This window comes from Ambystoma mexicanum, chromosome 1q, assembly GCF_040938575.1.
Source record: "Ambystoma mexicanum isolate Mex_15411 chromosome 1q, UKY_AmexF1_1, whole genome shotgun sequence".
Taxonomy (NCBI): Eukaryota; Metazoa; Chordata; class Amphibia; order Caudata; family Ambystomatidae; genus Ambystoma; species Ambystoma mexicanum.
In genome coordinates, this window is record NC_090922.1 from 1064921579 (window position 1) to 1064935538 (window position 13960).

The window sequence follows — 13960 nt, forward strand, 5'->3', positions numbered from 1 at the left end:
GAATCTCGACAAACACAGCAGTGCCCACCCTTCCCAATTCAGGCTTTTGGTGTGCCCAGCTCGAGTGTGTTGGCTGCATGGTGGTTGATCAGTCTGGTTTAGGGGAGTGGCTGGGATGGAGGGGGGTTAGGACAAGGGGGTGCTAGGCCGACCCGGTTGACAACAGCAGTAAAGGGAAGAGTAACCTAGATTACAAACACAGCAGTAATGGGAAATGCCTAGAACTGGAACACAGCAGTAATGGAAAAACACCCATATTTTGAACACAGCAGTAATGGGAAAATATTAGACACAGTAGTCGGAAAACTAAGAAGCCCCAAGAGCCACACGTGCATAGGTTCGACCATGAAGTAGCAGCTCACAAGAAAAGATTTGGGGCTGAAATTGATAAAGGCCATACATGGGGAAAGTCTGTGGAGCAGTCGAACAAATTAAGAAGGTCCGATTTAAGAAACAGGAATTGGGAAAGAGGGAGAAGAGCTCGCTTATACCAACAGGATAGTGAGTATATGCTGGAAGCGTTGGGCAGTAAGAATGCTTCAATCTTCTAGCATATTATGAATGTAATAAAAACATCACAATCCTGTAAGCAGTTAAATGCAGTGGCAAAATGGGTTGGTTTGGGTATCTCATTTTGAGAAAATATATTCCTTGGATAATCTAAACAACTTTAAATTTGATTTTAATGTGGTGGATTGGCAATTCAAAGTGGATGAAGAACACGTCCTGCATATTCTGGTCAAAATTGGCACATTGAGGGCCCAGTGACCCAACAAGTTATCTAATTTGGTGTCCTGTGGTAACCCACCAATGTGGGCAGGGTGTAGGGAGAATTCTCAAAATGTGCTAATTTTGAGACCCCCAGCAACTTTGCTGGATTTCTCGGATTTTATTTTATTACCTGGGAAGAGTGAGAGCCTTTTTTCCCAGTCTTCCAAGTATTTTGATGTGTGTTTTACTTTTGTGTTCTTTGGTTATGGAGTTTTAAAACCACTCCATAGGCATCATCTTTTTCTGTGTGTCACACAGCACCTTCAGTGCAGTGGCACAGGGATGTCTTTCAGACTTCGAAAGGTTTAAATACCTTCTCTGGGACTGATTATGCTCTCCCAGAGCATGTAAAGTTAAATTGACTTTAATAGTCTCTTTATAGCAAGATAATGTGTGCTGGCTCACTAAATCTAGAGTGTTGGAGGGGTTGCCTAGCTTCCCATGAGTAAAAACACTCATGTAACAGTCAAATGTTACCCTTTCCTACTTTAAATGGCTGGTGGCAGTGGTTTAGATCAAACTACCATGATTTTTCCAGACCGCGAACTACGGTAGCTAAACATCGGGTCAGCCATGTTATTCAATAGCCGGTCGACTTTTCTCGCCATTTCTTTTAGGAAAGGTCTTTCTTGAGATTTACTCTGCGTGCCAAACCAGGTTTGGTTCCTTTGTTCGTTGGCCTTTGGCTGAAGCCCTCCTCTGGCGCCAGGGTGTCTGGGGTGGACAGGATTTGAGGGAGGTGCCCGAAACTCCCTGTACTTAGTCTCCTAGGAGACCTGAATGCACTCTGGCGTGATTGGCCGGCTGGCTGTCTGGCAAGGACAGGAACCCTGCTGTGTGAGTGACAGCCAGGCTGGAACGAATGGGGGGGGGAAACTGTTTAAGAGCAGGTCTCTGGGACTTGGAAAGCAGAGTCGACGACTGGAACGAAAGAACCTAAAACGAGAAGAAGGAAGAGGACTGCTACAACTCCTGGACGACCAGCGAAGTCCTGCTGCAGGTCCGAATTTCCTGAAACTCCATCAACAGAGAAGCCCTTCAAGGTTAACTTCTTCCATGAGTTTGGTGGGAACAACCAACTCGCAAGCCACCTGGACACCGTCCCCTTCTGGTCGAATTTTCTAATGCTGTTGAAAACTGTACAGCCAGAGGGAAGGAAACCATTTCGTGGACTTTAAAGCACTCATACCTTAAACCAACGTTTTGCTAAACTTGTGGCCTCATCCCTGGGCAGTGCAGGAACCTCCCAACGTCCTCCTTGTCCCCACGACTGAAGCTCGAACAGCAAAATCTGCTCGAACTGCCAGGAACAACTGTCTCAGCTACAGCTCTCCTTCACTAACCAGGTACTATGCAAACGTGGTCCGGAAATCTGTTCGGCCATCTCGAAAGTTCGTGGATTTTTCCTCAACTTCGAAGGCTTGTCTTTCCCTAAACATTCTTCAAACTTTTTGCCTAGCCAAATTCTTCTAAATTCTGTGGCAAAGACTTAAACGGTTGCTACCAGACCTGTTTTATCCTATACAAAGACTCTGAACCATTGACTTTGGCCCAGGCCTATGAACTGAATTGCTGGTTGTAGTTACAGAAACCCTTTGCCTTGCCTATTCAAATATTTGTGCTAATGATTCTTATAACCTTGTCTCTTTACCCCTTTAAGTAGCTGAAGTGCCATTTTGCTCCCACTTCAGGGGTTCTGAACTTGTTCAGTATTTTATTGGCTGTGTATTGGTAGTGTATTGGTGTGTGATATTGAGCTGCTCTTGCTAGTGTAATGTTTTCAAACTGACTGTGTAAATAAATATATATTCTTTTACCAAGAAACCTTGAGTAAGTGTATATTTGAATCCCTGTATTAGTTGGTCTTTTGTGTAACTTGTTCTACTGCTCACTAAACTCTTCAGATAAGTCTGGCTGCTCAGCCATTGCTACCACTTTACTGTGTAGTACAGGCTTGTACCAAAGGTGAATTTGTACTGACATTTGTAGTATTAATTGCATGTAGTGTTCCCAAAGGGTACTGCATGTGATTCTGCCCAACACAGGGCTTTTGGCCCAACATTTCAAAGATGTGATAAAAAAACGAATTCTTTTCCAACCACCTGGCACATGACTCGCATGCTCCCAATTTGCAAAAAAGGACCTAAAGATGATCCAAGGAATTATCGTCAAATCTCTTTTCGTGACACAGACAGCAAGCATTTGTCGGTATTTGGGCACAGGAAACGGGAGGAATCCAAAAGTGGCAAACCGGTTTTTAGGAAGATGGGGACGTCTTTAAATGATTTTCTATTGAAATGTATTGAAGCCACAGCCTGGTAACAATATATACTCCTCCAGTATTAAATGCAAAAGTTGACCTAACTGCAGCTTTTGACAGAGTAAATCGGGCCATCCTCTGGATGAGGCTGCAGGGTTGGGGAATTCCCTCAGGTTTACTAAGGCTCCTAATTGGTTTACACAAGAATTCCACAATGCAAGTGAGACTAAATCAGTGCCGTGCACTCTCCAGTAAGATTCCTATTTGACAAGGTGTTAGACAAGGCTGCGTTCTCGCACCATGTCCATTTAATCTATACACCTCCGATATCGGGGAATACTTGGTGAGTATCATTCACTTCACCTAAATTTGAAAGAACAAAAATAATGCAGTGTTCGATTAAGACTAAGGAATATATATATATATATATATATATATATATATATATATATATATAATTAATAGTGATTAGGAACATAGGTACTAGAAAGTTTTTTTTATTTCGGTTTTCCAGTATATTTTAAACCCAGCATTTCTAAAGTACAGGAATGGATCCATGGCATGCACAACTGTAAATGAAGTGAAGTGGGTCATTTTGTGAGTTCGGTGAGACCAATTGTTTATAAAGAATTAAACTTTTTATCTGTGGATTTTAAAGATCTTAAAACGTTTGGAAGCTCTGATCTAGAAAGCTGTACCGAGTTTACAAACATATATTCCCATTTCTGTTTTATTCTATGACCATGGTCTGTGTTCACTGGAGGTTAGAGCACATTGGAGACTCTTATCCTTTTTATAGAAAATCCTACCACCTGTGAAAGACTTCCTGTTTTTAGATCTGAATCTGGCAAATTCAGGCCAGAACACTTGCTATTTAAAAGAGTTTGTGCCATTCAGCTCTGGGTTGCTCACCTAAATGGTCTTAACTGACATTGACCTTATGAGTAACCCAGAGAGGGTTAAAAAGATGTTGTCTATTGCCGACTGGGTGCAAGCTATTGGAGTACCGTTCCTATCAATCCCTCGAACACCAGAGCATGGATCATTAGAAACAAGGTGTGATTGCCCCATATATGTACAGATATCTGAACTGAGATTTTAGAAGATCCTTCTTAAACACAGATTTAATCTGTACCTGACTCGAGAGATCTGCAGAAAATATCTTTACCCGCCAGAAAATAATCTGTTTCTTTGCTCAAATTAATTAGAAAGAAACTTTGTACAATTTGTTGGTAGTCTGCCCTAGTTTAGAGGATGAAAGGCAACTGTATTTAAACAAATTCCTTTAAGGCAGATGTTTGACTGGCTGTAATGGTGGAGAGTTTTGGAACTGCTGTCTGGCTGGTTGCACGACTTCCATGGTAATTTCAATTGTGTTTTTTAAAAAAATAATTTTTAGTCTGCATTTGGATAATCCTTTATTGGACATGTCTGCAAGCACTTAAGCATTTTATTAAAGTCTCTTTTATCGTATGATCTTTACAGAACACACTTTACTGAATGCACTTTATAGTATGTGCTGCATTGAACGTACTTTATGGAAATTCTCTTTATTAAAGAGCACCTTGTTTAAATGTACTCTAGGTTCTAGGTTCTGTACTGGAAGTACTAAGAGCAGATGCACGTTATGTCAAAGTACTGTAATGTGTTTCTTGATTGTTTTTTTCTCTTTTCATATGTGATTGAGTGGTGCTCGTAAAATGGATTTTTTTAGTCCTTTTTTATATATATCTAATTGATTATGTAATGTCATTTTTATCCTTGTTGTCAAAAGTTATGTGATTAGCTAAATGACCAAAAAATTAGTAATGGGAGAACACCTAGAATTGAAACACAGCGGTAATGTGAGGACACCTAGATTTGAAACACAGCAGTAATGGGAGAAGCACCTAAAACTGGAACACCGCAGTAATGGGAAAACACCCAGATCTGAAACCTAGCAGAAATTGGGGAAACACACCTACAATTGAAACACAGCAGTGATGGGATAGTTATGCTGGTTGCAGGTAGGTATAATGTAATTGGGTACTAGAAGTAATGGGGTTCTACGGCAGTGCAGTGATGGCTGTACTCCCTGCCCAGACCACACTTATCCTTTCGGTCGCTGCTGGTTGCCTTCGGTAGGCTCCCCAGGTAAACAGTCTGGAGCTGCTTCTTTGGGAGCTGCCCTTTGCCTTGGGGCCCTTCACGTTGGGCTGCCCGGGCAGAGGCGCCCCTGGGAGGTGTATGAAGTAGGGCTGCTGGGACCAACTTGAGCTTTTGGGGGTGGTGGGGGTGAGAAGGAGGCAGGAACAAGGATGAACGAGGAAGTGGACATGGGGGACCAGCGGATAGGGGAGATGGTGCAAACAAAATGCAACAAATGGGCAACCAAACAAGTACATCAATGAAAATGGGGTTGCAGACCTATCTATACCTGTGGCAAGCCAGAGCTAAAGTGGCTTGCCCAGGTACAGAGGAGAAGAGTACCCTTGCTGTTGATTCAATGGGCTGGTAGGCCAATCAGGAGCTCAGGGGCGGGATGGAGGCGGGAAGAACGATTAACAAGAAAGCCGGCGCGGGGGACCAGCGGAGAGGGGAGATGGCACAGACAGAATACATCAAATGGGCAACCAAACAAGTAAATCAATGAAAATGGGATTGCAGACCGAGAGACACTACCTGTGGCAAGCCAAAGCAACAAAGAAATATTGATTCTGACCTCATGAGAGATTACAATAATGAAAATTCATATCCAATAGTGAATGCACTTGGCTTTGCAGCAGGCAATGTCTGGTACAAGCATATGAGGAGGGTGGGAAGAGAGAGAACTGTAGGATCTTGCTATATTTGTTCTCTTATCCCCCATGCCTCTGGTGTCCCTAGACTGTTTATTCCAGATGAGATGAAGTTGGCAGAGGCACGGTGCTTGGTGCACCTAGTCCTGTGCAGGGTCCGAGGGCAGCTTCTGTCCTACCTATTGACGTGACGTTCGAGCAGGATCTGGGTGATCTGGCCGTGAACATTTTGTTCGCGGGCAAACAGTGCGCTGTAAAACTGCACTGGCACCCACCGCATTAAGGATGCAGGGGACACACCGCAACTGCTGAGCCGCAGATGCTGAACATGGGGAGCAGAACACACCCACGCAACCCCTGCTCCTCGTGTTTGGTATTTTTCAGACCCAAATTGTGTGAACAAATTCAAACTAATGGTAGTGACCAAATTTGGTCAAATCTACTGTGCATAAAGTTCTTTAGAACAATTTGGGTAATACTGTTTGAGCATAGATTGTAAAGAGCAGAAGGATGTACGTTGTACGCAAAGACTACAGGTGAACCTGGAAGGCTTGTGTCCATTGTTGTGAATAGTCGATTGGAGCAAGCGGCGAAGAGTTGCAGATCTGGAGGAACGAGGGGATTTTTGGAAGAAGGGGTAGCACAAGTCCTTCCAGGGTGTCGAAATGTCTGGAATAATTACTTGAAATATCTGACGTGGCTCAAGGAGCCAGACAAACCTGTTTACATCCAGTTATTCACACATTTTTCTCTGTTTTTAGGGCGATGGCGCAATGCCTGTTGGCACAAATGTGAGTTGCAGCAGCACGCTTGTATTGATTGTGTGCACCGTATTCGTATCAACAATTACTTCCAGCCTGGCGCAGTGTGTGCAGTCTCACTACATTGCACATGTCTGTTCTTATTGTACCTCAGAATCATTTGATACATGCCAGCCTAACACCTAACGCCACATTTGTGCCCATTCTGTCCCCTGTGCCACTTGCGGTCTTTGTGTCATCAGACATGGACAATTAAGTGACTTTCCCTGAACATGAAGATGCGGAATCGTTGAGACAGACTAAAAGATACAATTGCATATCGTCAGCATCTACAGAAGCTCTGATGAACATTCCTGAGCAGTAATGATTGTTCAGCCGAACGAAGATGTTCTTTTGTTCACCTTTGGCCCTGGTGTTAAAGCTATCGCAAATGCGATGTGGATTCAGGTTACCAGTTATGAACTTTTACTGTTTGTAAAATATGTAACTATGTGATGACCTACTTTTGAGTCCGCTTTCAGTGCAGTAAAAGAACAAAAGAACTGTGCCTTGAGTATGTGCTGTACTTTTGTGCCTCCCGATTCAGAAAATGGGACTCAGGCTATGCAATGTAGCAATTGTCTGTGTCAAAGTGGTTCATCGAGAAGGAAGCAGGAATTACAAGTGACACATGTTTGGACTCTTTTCTCTTGGGTGCCTTCCTGGATGAGCATAGCTGTAAATATCCTTATGCCAATTTGTCTTTTTGCACATCTTTTGTACCTGTCTGATGCTCTTACGATGCTGTTCTGCCCAGATACCTAAAACGGCTGCCATTATGACTGTGACCCTGTCCAAGGCTAGGACCACTGCCATTTCATATCACATCGGTACTGCAGGTGCAGTTTCATGTTCACCACCAAATTGGGATGATTGTGTGGAACGGGGTAGATCGCAGAAATGATGGTTGGGGGGCGAGTTGGGTTTGTTCAGTGGAGGAGTATGTCTATAGTGGGACTGACTTGAGATGTTTGTAGGACCTTGTTTCCCCAAGAAGATGGTTTAATGTATTAGCAAAAGGGGGCAATGTTGGGGTGATCGATAATGGTCTCAATGATATGGTAAAAGGGTTTGCTTAGCGTGCGCCATATAGGCGACTGGTGACGACGAGGTTGGAATTTAGCACGTATCTAGTGTTAAAGAGAATGGGATAAGTGTTGCTATTAGTGTTACTTTGTGTATAGTCGATGCATTTTAGATTTGCATGCGTGTAGCAAAATAATGACGAATTTGCTGATGTATTAGGAAAACAGTATAGTTGTGTGGCAAGTCACGTAGCGCCTAAAGATGGGAAGCTTCATATGCGCATACGGGAAAGGAGATTCATGGATGGAGAAGCCACTATGAGGGGATGTAATAGTCTTGAACATACATCCATAGACATGCATACCGAGGGTTCTTCTTAGGAAATGGTTTTGGGATAGTTTGGGAACAAGGGATAAATGGTGAATTTGCACATCTGTATACCACGGGTCCCTTCTTTACCTAGGGGTTGTGTAGGCCAAAGAAACATGGGGTGGCGAGAAACTTTGTGAGACCCAGGAAGCTGGTAGATCAAGTACGAAGGCTGTGGAGGAGGGGAACAGCTAACTGCATTCGGGCAGCTACGATAACATCGAAAGGGTCTGTTGCGGCCAGGCAAGGGTTTTAGGACTTGATGCTATTGTGGAGAGAAGTCATCTTTTTAAGTACATGGGAGTTGTTCTTCAATGTCCAGGGAAGTCCGGCCACCTGGTAGGGTCGATTTAAGGGGTGCTTAAGGGCATTTCACAGAACCTGGGTGGATAAGTAGCTTATCGCCAGTACAAAGCAAAGTTTGTTTCACTCTCTCCTTGTATTGTTAAAGTATCCTTGGTAAAGCCATGTGCATCACGACTGGGGTTAGAGGTCCCAGGCCAGATGGAATTTGTAGTAAATTAGGATTGTTGTGTGAATATGTAACTATGTGATGACCTAATACGGGAAGATCCCGAAAAGAGGTGTGCTGTAAATGAGAATACAAATACATTTTGAAAGGGGATGGTGGTTAAATAAATGTATCCAGTAAGATTGTGGGAAATGAGGACAGGGCTGTTAGATTTCTTTGTACAGGGTTAACCAATCATGTTTGCGGGGATGACTTTAATGAAATATGTGGCAGTGTGTTGGTGCAAAAATGTATGTCACTTAAAATCTGTGTGGTTTGTGGAGAATTGAGTTAGTTTGACTCTATGGCGTCACCTAGCCCCTGCCGGCCGTTTGTATAATAAACTTGCACTTGCTTCTTAAATAGGTGGCCTATTTTGGGTTAAGGTGATCAGAGGTCCACCCACACACTCCTGACTACTCCCTTCCACCCCAGTGACCTTTTGGGCCACCTAAAGGACTTCAACTTGGGGTAGAATAGGGTTGGACTTGCAAAGGTTAGTATATGGTGTTGGGCTTAGCTGTGAAATGACATCACTTGCTCCCTTCTTTAAAACATTTGATTTAATGTATGTGTTTTATGCCAAAGTAGTTTCTAGTGGAGGGGAATACCTTGAGGTTGACCTAAATTGTATTTATGTTCTAAAGTATTTTTACTTACCGTAAATGTCTAAAGTGTAGCTTAGTGCAATATTGTAATTAAAAAACATAACCTGCTTGGGTCTTTTACTTACCTGTTCTGATAAGTGTTAACTGTACTACACAACACTGCTGCCTTGCTGCTTGGTCGCGACTACTTTAGAGAATGGCTTTGCTCAACTGCGGTATTAAGAAACCTTGCTAAACCTTTTTTGTTGTTTCCAAGTCCTATCTAGATAGTGATGTTGAAAACTCCCATTAACAATACTCCTGCTCAATGTAAACGATTGCTCCTTGGCTATACTAGAGAATCTGCTGCTTATGTATATACACAAATGCTCTAGAAAAAACACCTCAAGATTGGTTAGCCCTCAAATGCTGGCATGGGGTGGAGCAGCAAATGAGCATTTTGATTAGGAAAATTAGTTGAAGGAGTGTTGCAATAACTGGTAAGTGATCTGGGTCTATTTTGTGTTGTCCATGTCTTCTAAACTTTAGGAAAGAAGACTGTTAGCCTGCATAGATTATGGCGATTTTCCTTGCTTGAAGTATAAATTGTAAATCAAGTAGCTGCGAGTACAGGGTACTTATCCTGGGACTGAGCAAGAAAACGAACTGAGAAAACAAAACCTGTAGACCCTGTGAGTTGATGCGCTTACTCTTGTCAGTACGTTATAGTAGAAAACTGTTATCATTCCCTACACCACTTTTTATTTGCTGTTAAATTGATTTCATGTTAATTCTCATGTTGGTGTAAAATTAATTCTTCTTACATCCAAATGTTTATCATTGCCTCGCCCGTTTCCCCTTGAATTGTGCGCATTCAAGAAATTCGTGTTCTTGGTGAGCAAATCAGTATAATTTAATTGTCATATCTCTGTTATTCATTGAATTGGTAACATCCAAACAACTTAAAGTGCTTAATGAACATTTGTGAATGAAAAATAAAAATTATAAACAATTTCTTGCTTTCATCCAAATGGATATACACTGCCTATCCCTTTCCGACATGTGTTTTCCCATCCTAGTTATGACGGTTTATCAGGGGTATTGGTGGATAATAGTGCTTCTGGATGTGTGGTTGCATTCTATATGGGTGCTCTATTTAGCACTTGTGCATTTTCATGTCCTCAGATGATGTGGTTCTAGTGCTGAGAAAGATAACAAAAAATATGATTGAAACACGGATTAGGGTCATGTTTAAGACAAATTCTAATTTTCCTGGTTCAGAGCCAGCTCAAAAGACATTTATACTTGCAAGCACTCCAGTTTCTTTCTCTTATTATTCTCTTATTATTTGTAAAGTTTTAGAGTATGGATCAGTCTGTCACTCAACCTGTTGTGGCACTCATCCGAAAAAATGTTTCTTTTGGGAACATGAATGAGAAAGTTCACAATTCCGCACTAGATTTTTCGGGGAGCTTTACTATACCAACTGTTCTTAAACTCTTCTGCCTGTGCTTTTTATTTTATTTAGATTGGTGAGGATACAAATCTACTTTGACAGTTATTTGTTTGTGTTATCTGTTAAGCATCCGTTTATAGTTAGTCCCTCGAAATAAGGGCTGGTTACTTGTTCCCCATCTGAATTCCCTAAATGAGTGAGATGCTCTCAAATCGTTACGGAACCCGTGCGCGACCCAGATCAAACACGGTGGAGGGGAGGGGCATTTTATGTATACATACACTGCAGTTGTAAGACTTGAGTAGTGGGTCGCTTACCTGATTGTTATTATCCGGTCTGTCTTGGTTACGTCTAGCAGAGCGGTGCGATTGCCGACATGTCTGCATATCGGAGGCGTACCTCCTTTGTTTATGTTGAACGAATGCCGTATTGTGCACATAACGTAATGCTTTGTTGTTGCGTTCTCCATATTGAATTGGGATCTCATTTTTGGTTGACAGACTGATGTTTAGAGGAGGGGAATCGATATTGTATTTGCTACGAGAATAATTGTGGTTGTGTATTTTATAATTAACTCTATTTGCTCATGTTAAATATCTGATAAAAATGTAATTAATAATGCGCTGCATCTAAATATTAGCACGTTTACAAATGCCCTAAATGCGTGTAGATCTCACCGATTTCGTGGCTAAGATTGTAGTTTAGAGTTGCATAAATGATTACAGAAAGGAGACTGATTAATGTTGTAGTGTGCCTCGAATCACCCTACTTCATTGCTGCTTTTTGAGCCGTATTGGCTGTACCTTTTGTTGCAAAGTGATAAACTCAATATAATCTAAACTTGGAAAAATTAATCCGTTACATTTTCACATACATACTTGGTTTTTAGAACACACATACATTATAAATCGATTATGACAATATTCAGTTAACAAAAATATATACATGTCACAGAAAATGATGTATCTCGTGGTCAATGTTCAGCCAGTATATGTGGCGTCAATAGTACATATCCAAAAAGCTTCGCGTTTGCATAGTCTTTCTATCCCAAAACATTTGATTCGTGCCAGGTCTGTTGCAATGATGATCTTCAAAATGGGTTGCAATTGATGATCGGATGTCTTTATTCATTATTGCTCTAAGGCTGGGGTGCACAACATGCGGCCTTCCCTATTGTGCTTTGCGCCCCCCCATTGGGTAGAACTTTCATAATGAAGTGCGGCCCACTTCAAGCCACGTAAAAAAATAAAGCGGGCCTCACTTCAATTGGAAAGTCTTTCTTGCCTGAGGCACTGCTGACAAAAGCGTCCGTAGAGTGCTCTAATTGCCCCCCTAATTGATGGCCCCTCACAAATCTCCCTCTCTGGCAAAGAATTCTTTCCAGGAGCATCAAAGGTGCTCCTTTGTCCAGCTGTCATTCGTGCGCATTAGCAGGCTGATTTGCACAGCCTGTGTTCGTTCTTCTGGCCGGAAAGGGATAATGCTGGAAGCAATGGGCCATGAATATCACTGCAGTGGAGGCCATCGGGGATAAAAGCAGGCCACCTCTATGGTAGACACTCTATTGTTTTCCAACTGTGCAGCTTACACTTGTTTAGAACAAAAACACATTTTTCAAACTTAAACATGCTTCTTGAATTTCATTAGTTTTCTTTGAAATCAGTTTCTTTTTTTGTCGACTGCCACAGAAATACCCTGTGATTTTTGTGTCCCTTTCTTTGTGTTTTTTCACAAGTTATATTTCTAAAGCTGTCATATGCTTGTCAAACTGCTTAATCACAAATAAATGCTTCTATTGCGCTTACATGGGTGCCAACTTTTGATTTTCACTATGTGGGCAAAGTGTGTGTGTGTGTGTTGAGAAGCGGGGGTGGAGGGATGGGTCGGGGTCTGCCTGTATGTTTTTGTGTGCATGTTGAGATGCAGGGTGGGGGGGATGTATTGGGTTTGCCTGCATGTATGTCACTTTGTGTATGTTGAGATGCAGGGGTGGGGGGGTTGTCGGGTCTGCGTCGAGTCTTTCTGTATATTTGTTTTTGTGTGTATGTTGAGATGTTTGGTTGAGGGTGGGTCCATGAGGCATCGTGTTTGGTTGGGGGCCATAGGGCATAGTGTTTGGTTGGGGGCTGGGGGCCATGGGGCATAGTGTTTGGTTGGGGTGTGGGGCAATGGGGCATAGTGTCGCACTCCAAGAGTGAACCCAATAATAAAGCTAAAACAGGCACCATTAGGAGATGTACCTCCTTTGCTTTTTATGGATACCGACTCAATGAAGGCCATACTCCTCTTGGCCAAACAGCAAAGTATAGCAGTCCAAAATTACGGAATGTCCAATCAGTGGTCCATAAAATATATATACTTTAATTAAACAGACGATATACAATAACTAAATAGAAATAAATGATAACTATGGAAAATGTGTAGTACCAAATGTAAGTTTGAAATACAAATAAACACTGTTACACCTCAAAAACGTATTCTTTTTCCATGTGTTTAATGAAAAGGGGGGTTGAAAAGACCTCCTGCCGTGCCTATCGCCCCACCCACATTTACTTTTCGGCCCACTAGAGGCATCATGTAAGGTACTTTCGGCCCTCTGTCAAAATCAGTTGTGCACCCCTGCTCTAAGGTGATCACCTATCCTAACTTTCATTTTTCCAATTGTATTGCCAATCTATATTTTGGGGCAAATGCACTCTATGGCATTCACCACATGATTGCAGTTGCAATTAATGTGTTTGATCTTGGTTTTTGTTTAAGAATATCTCTTTTCGCGTTAATCATGTGGGGGCATATCCGACAATTCCCGAATTTGAAATTGCCTTGCGTTGGTGGTTGGAGCCATGGTTCTTGGTCTCGGATTTCCAATTGTAAGAATTTGCGATATTTGGTGTTGTCAAAATGTGATGGATTTAGCATCTTCTTTAAAGTTTTGCATTTGCGAAAACACATATTCGGTTGCTTGTCCAATAACGCATCCATATCTGGATCCGCTGTTAAAATATTCCAGTTTCTCCATAAGATTTGTCCGATTACTTTGTTGTTTGAACTGTAGGTTGTGATGAACCATGCTTTTCTTTTAGAAAATCCGGTCTTAATCTATTATCTGTTTTCTCTACCATTTTCTTCAGATGACATGGGTTGTATCCTCTGTTTTTGAATTTCTTGATTAGATTTTCTGTTTTTTTAATTCTTCCGTTGTACAATTTCTTTGGTCCGTAGTAGTTCCCCAATGGGAATGTTTTGTATGATGACGATTACTTGTTGCATGAAGGATGCTGTTGACTGCTGTGCTTTTGGTATATATAGTGGTGTGGATTGTGTGGTCTTTTATGTAGAGATGGAGCACAAAATTATGTGTTTTTGCAAATGCAAAACTTTTAAAGAAGTCCATCACATTTTG

The 13960-nt window shown here is 41.9% G+C and overlaps 1 protein-coding gene across 4 annotated transcripts in view; it reads left to right on the top strand.

The window, feature by feature from the left end:
• Positions 1-13960, top strand: part of LOC138541496 (DBIRD complex subunit ZNF326-like) — a 1377506-nt gene that overhangs the window by 57472 nt on the left and 1306074 nt on the right. Inside the window, exon 2 of one of the 4 annotated variants that reach the window (XM_069641763.1) lies at positions 6570-6599. The exons of the other annotated variants lie outside the window; for them this stretch is intronic. The gene's annotated coding sequence lies outside the window, so the exon portion shown is untranslated. The remainder of the gene's footprint in view (positions 1-6569; positions 6600-13960) is intronic. 4 annotated transcript variants of the gene reach the window in all.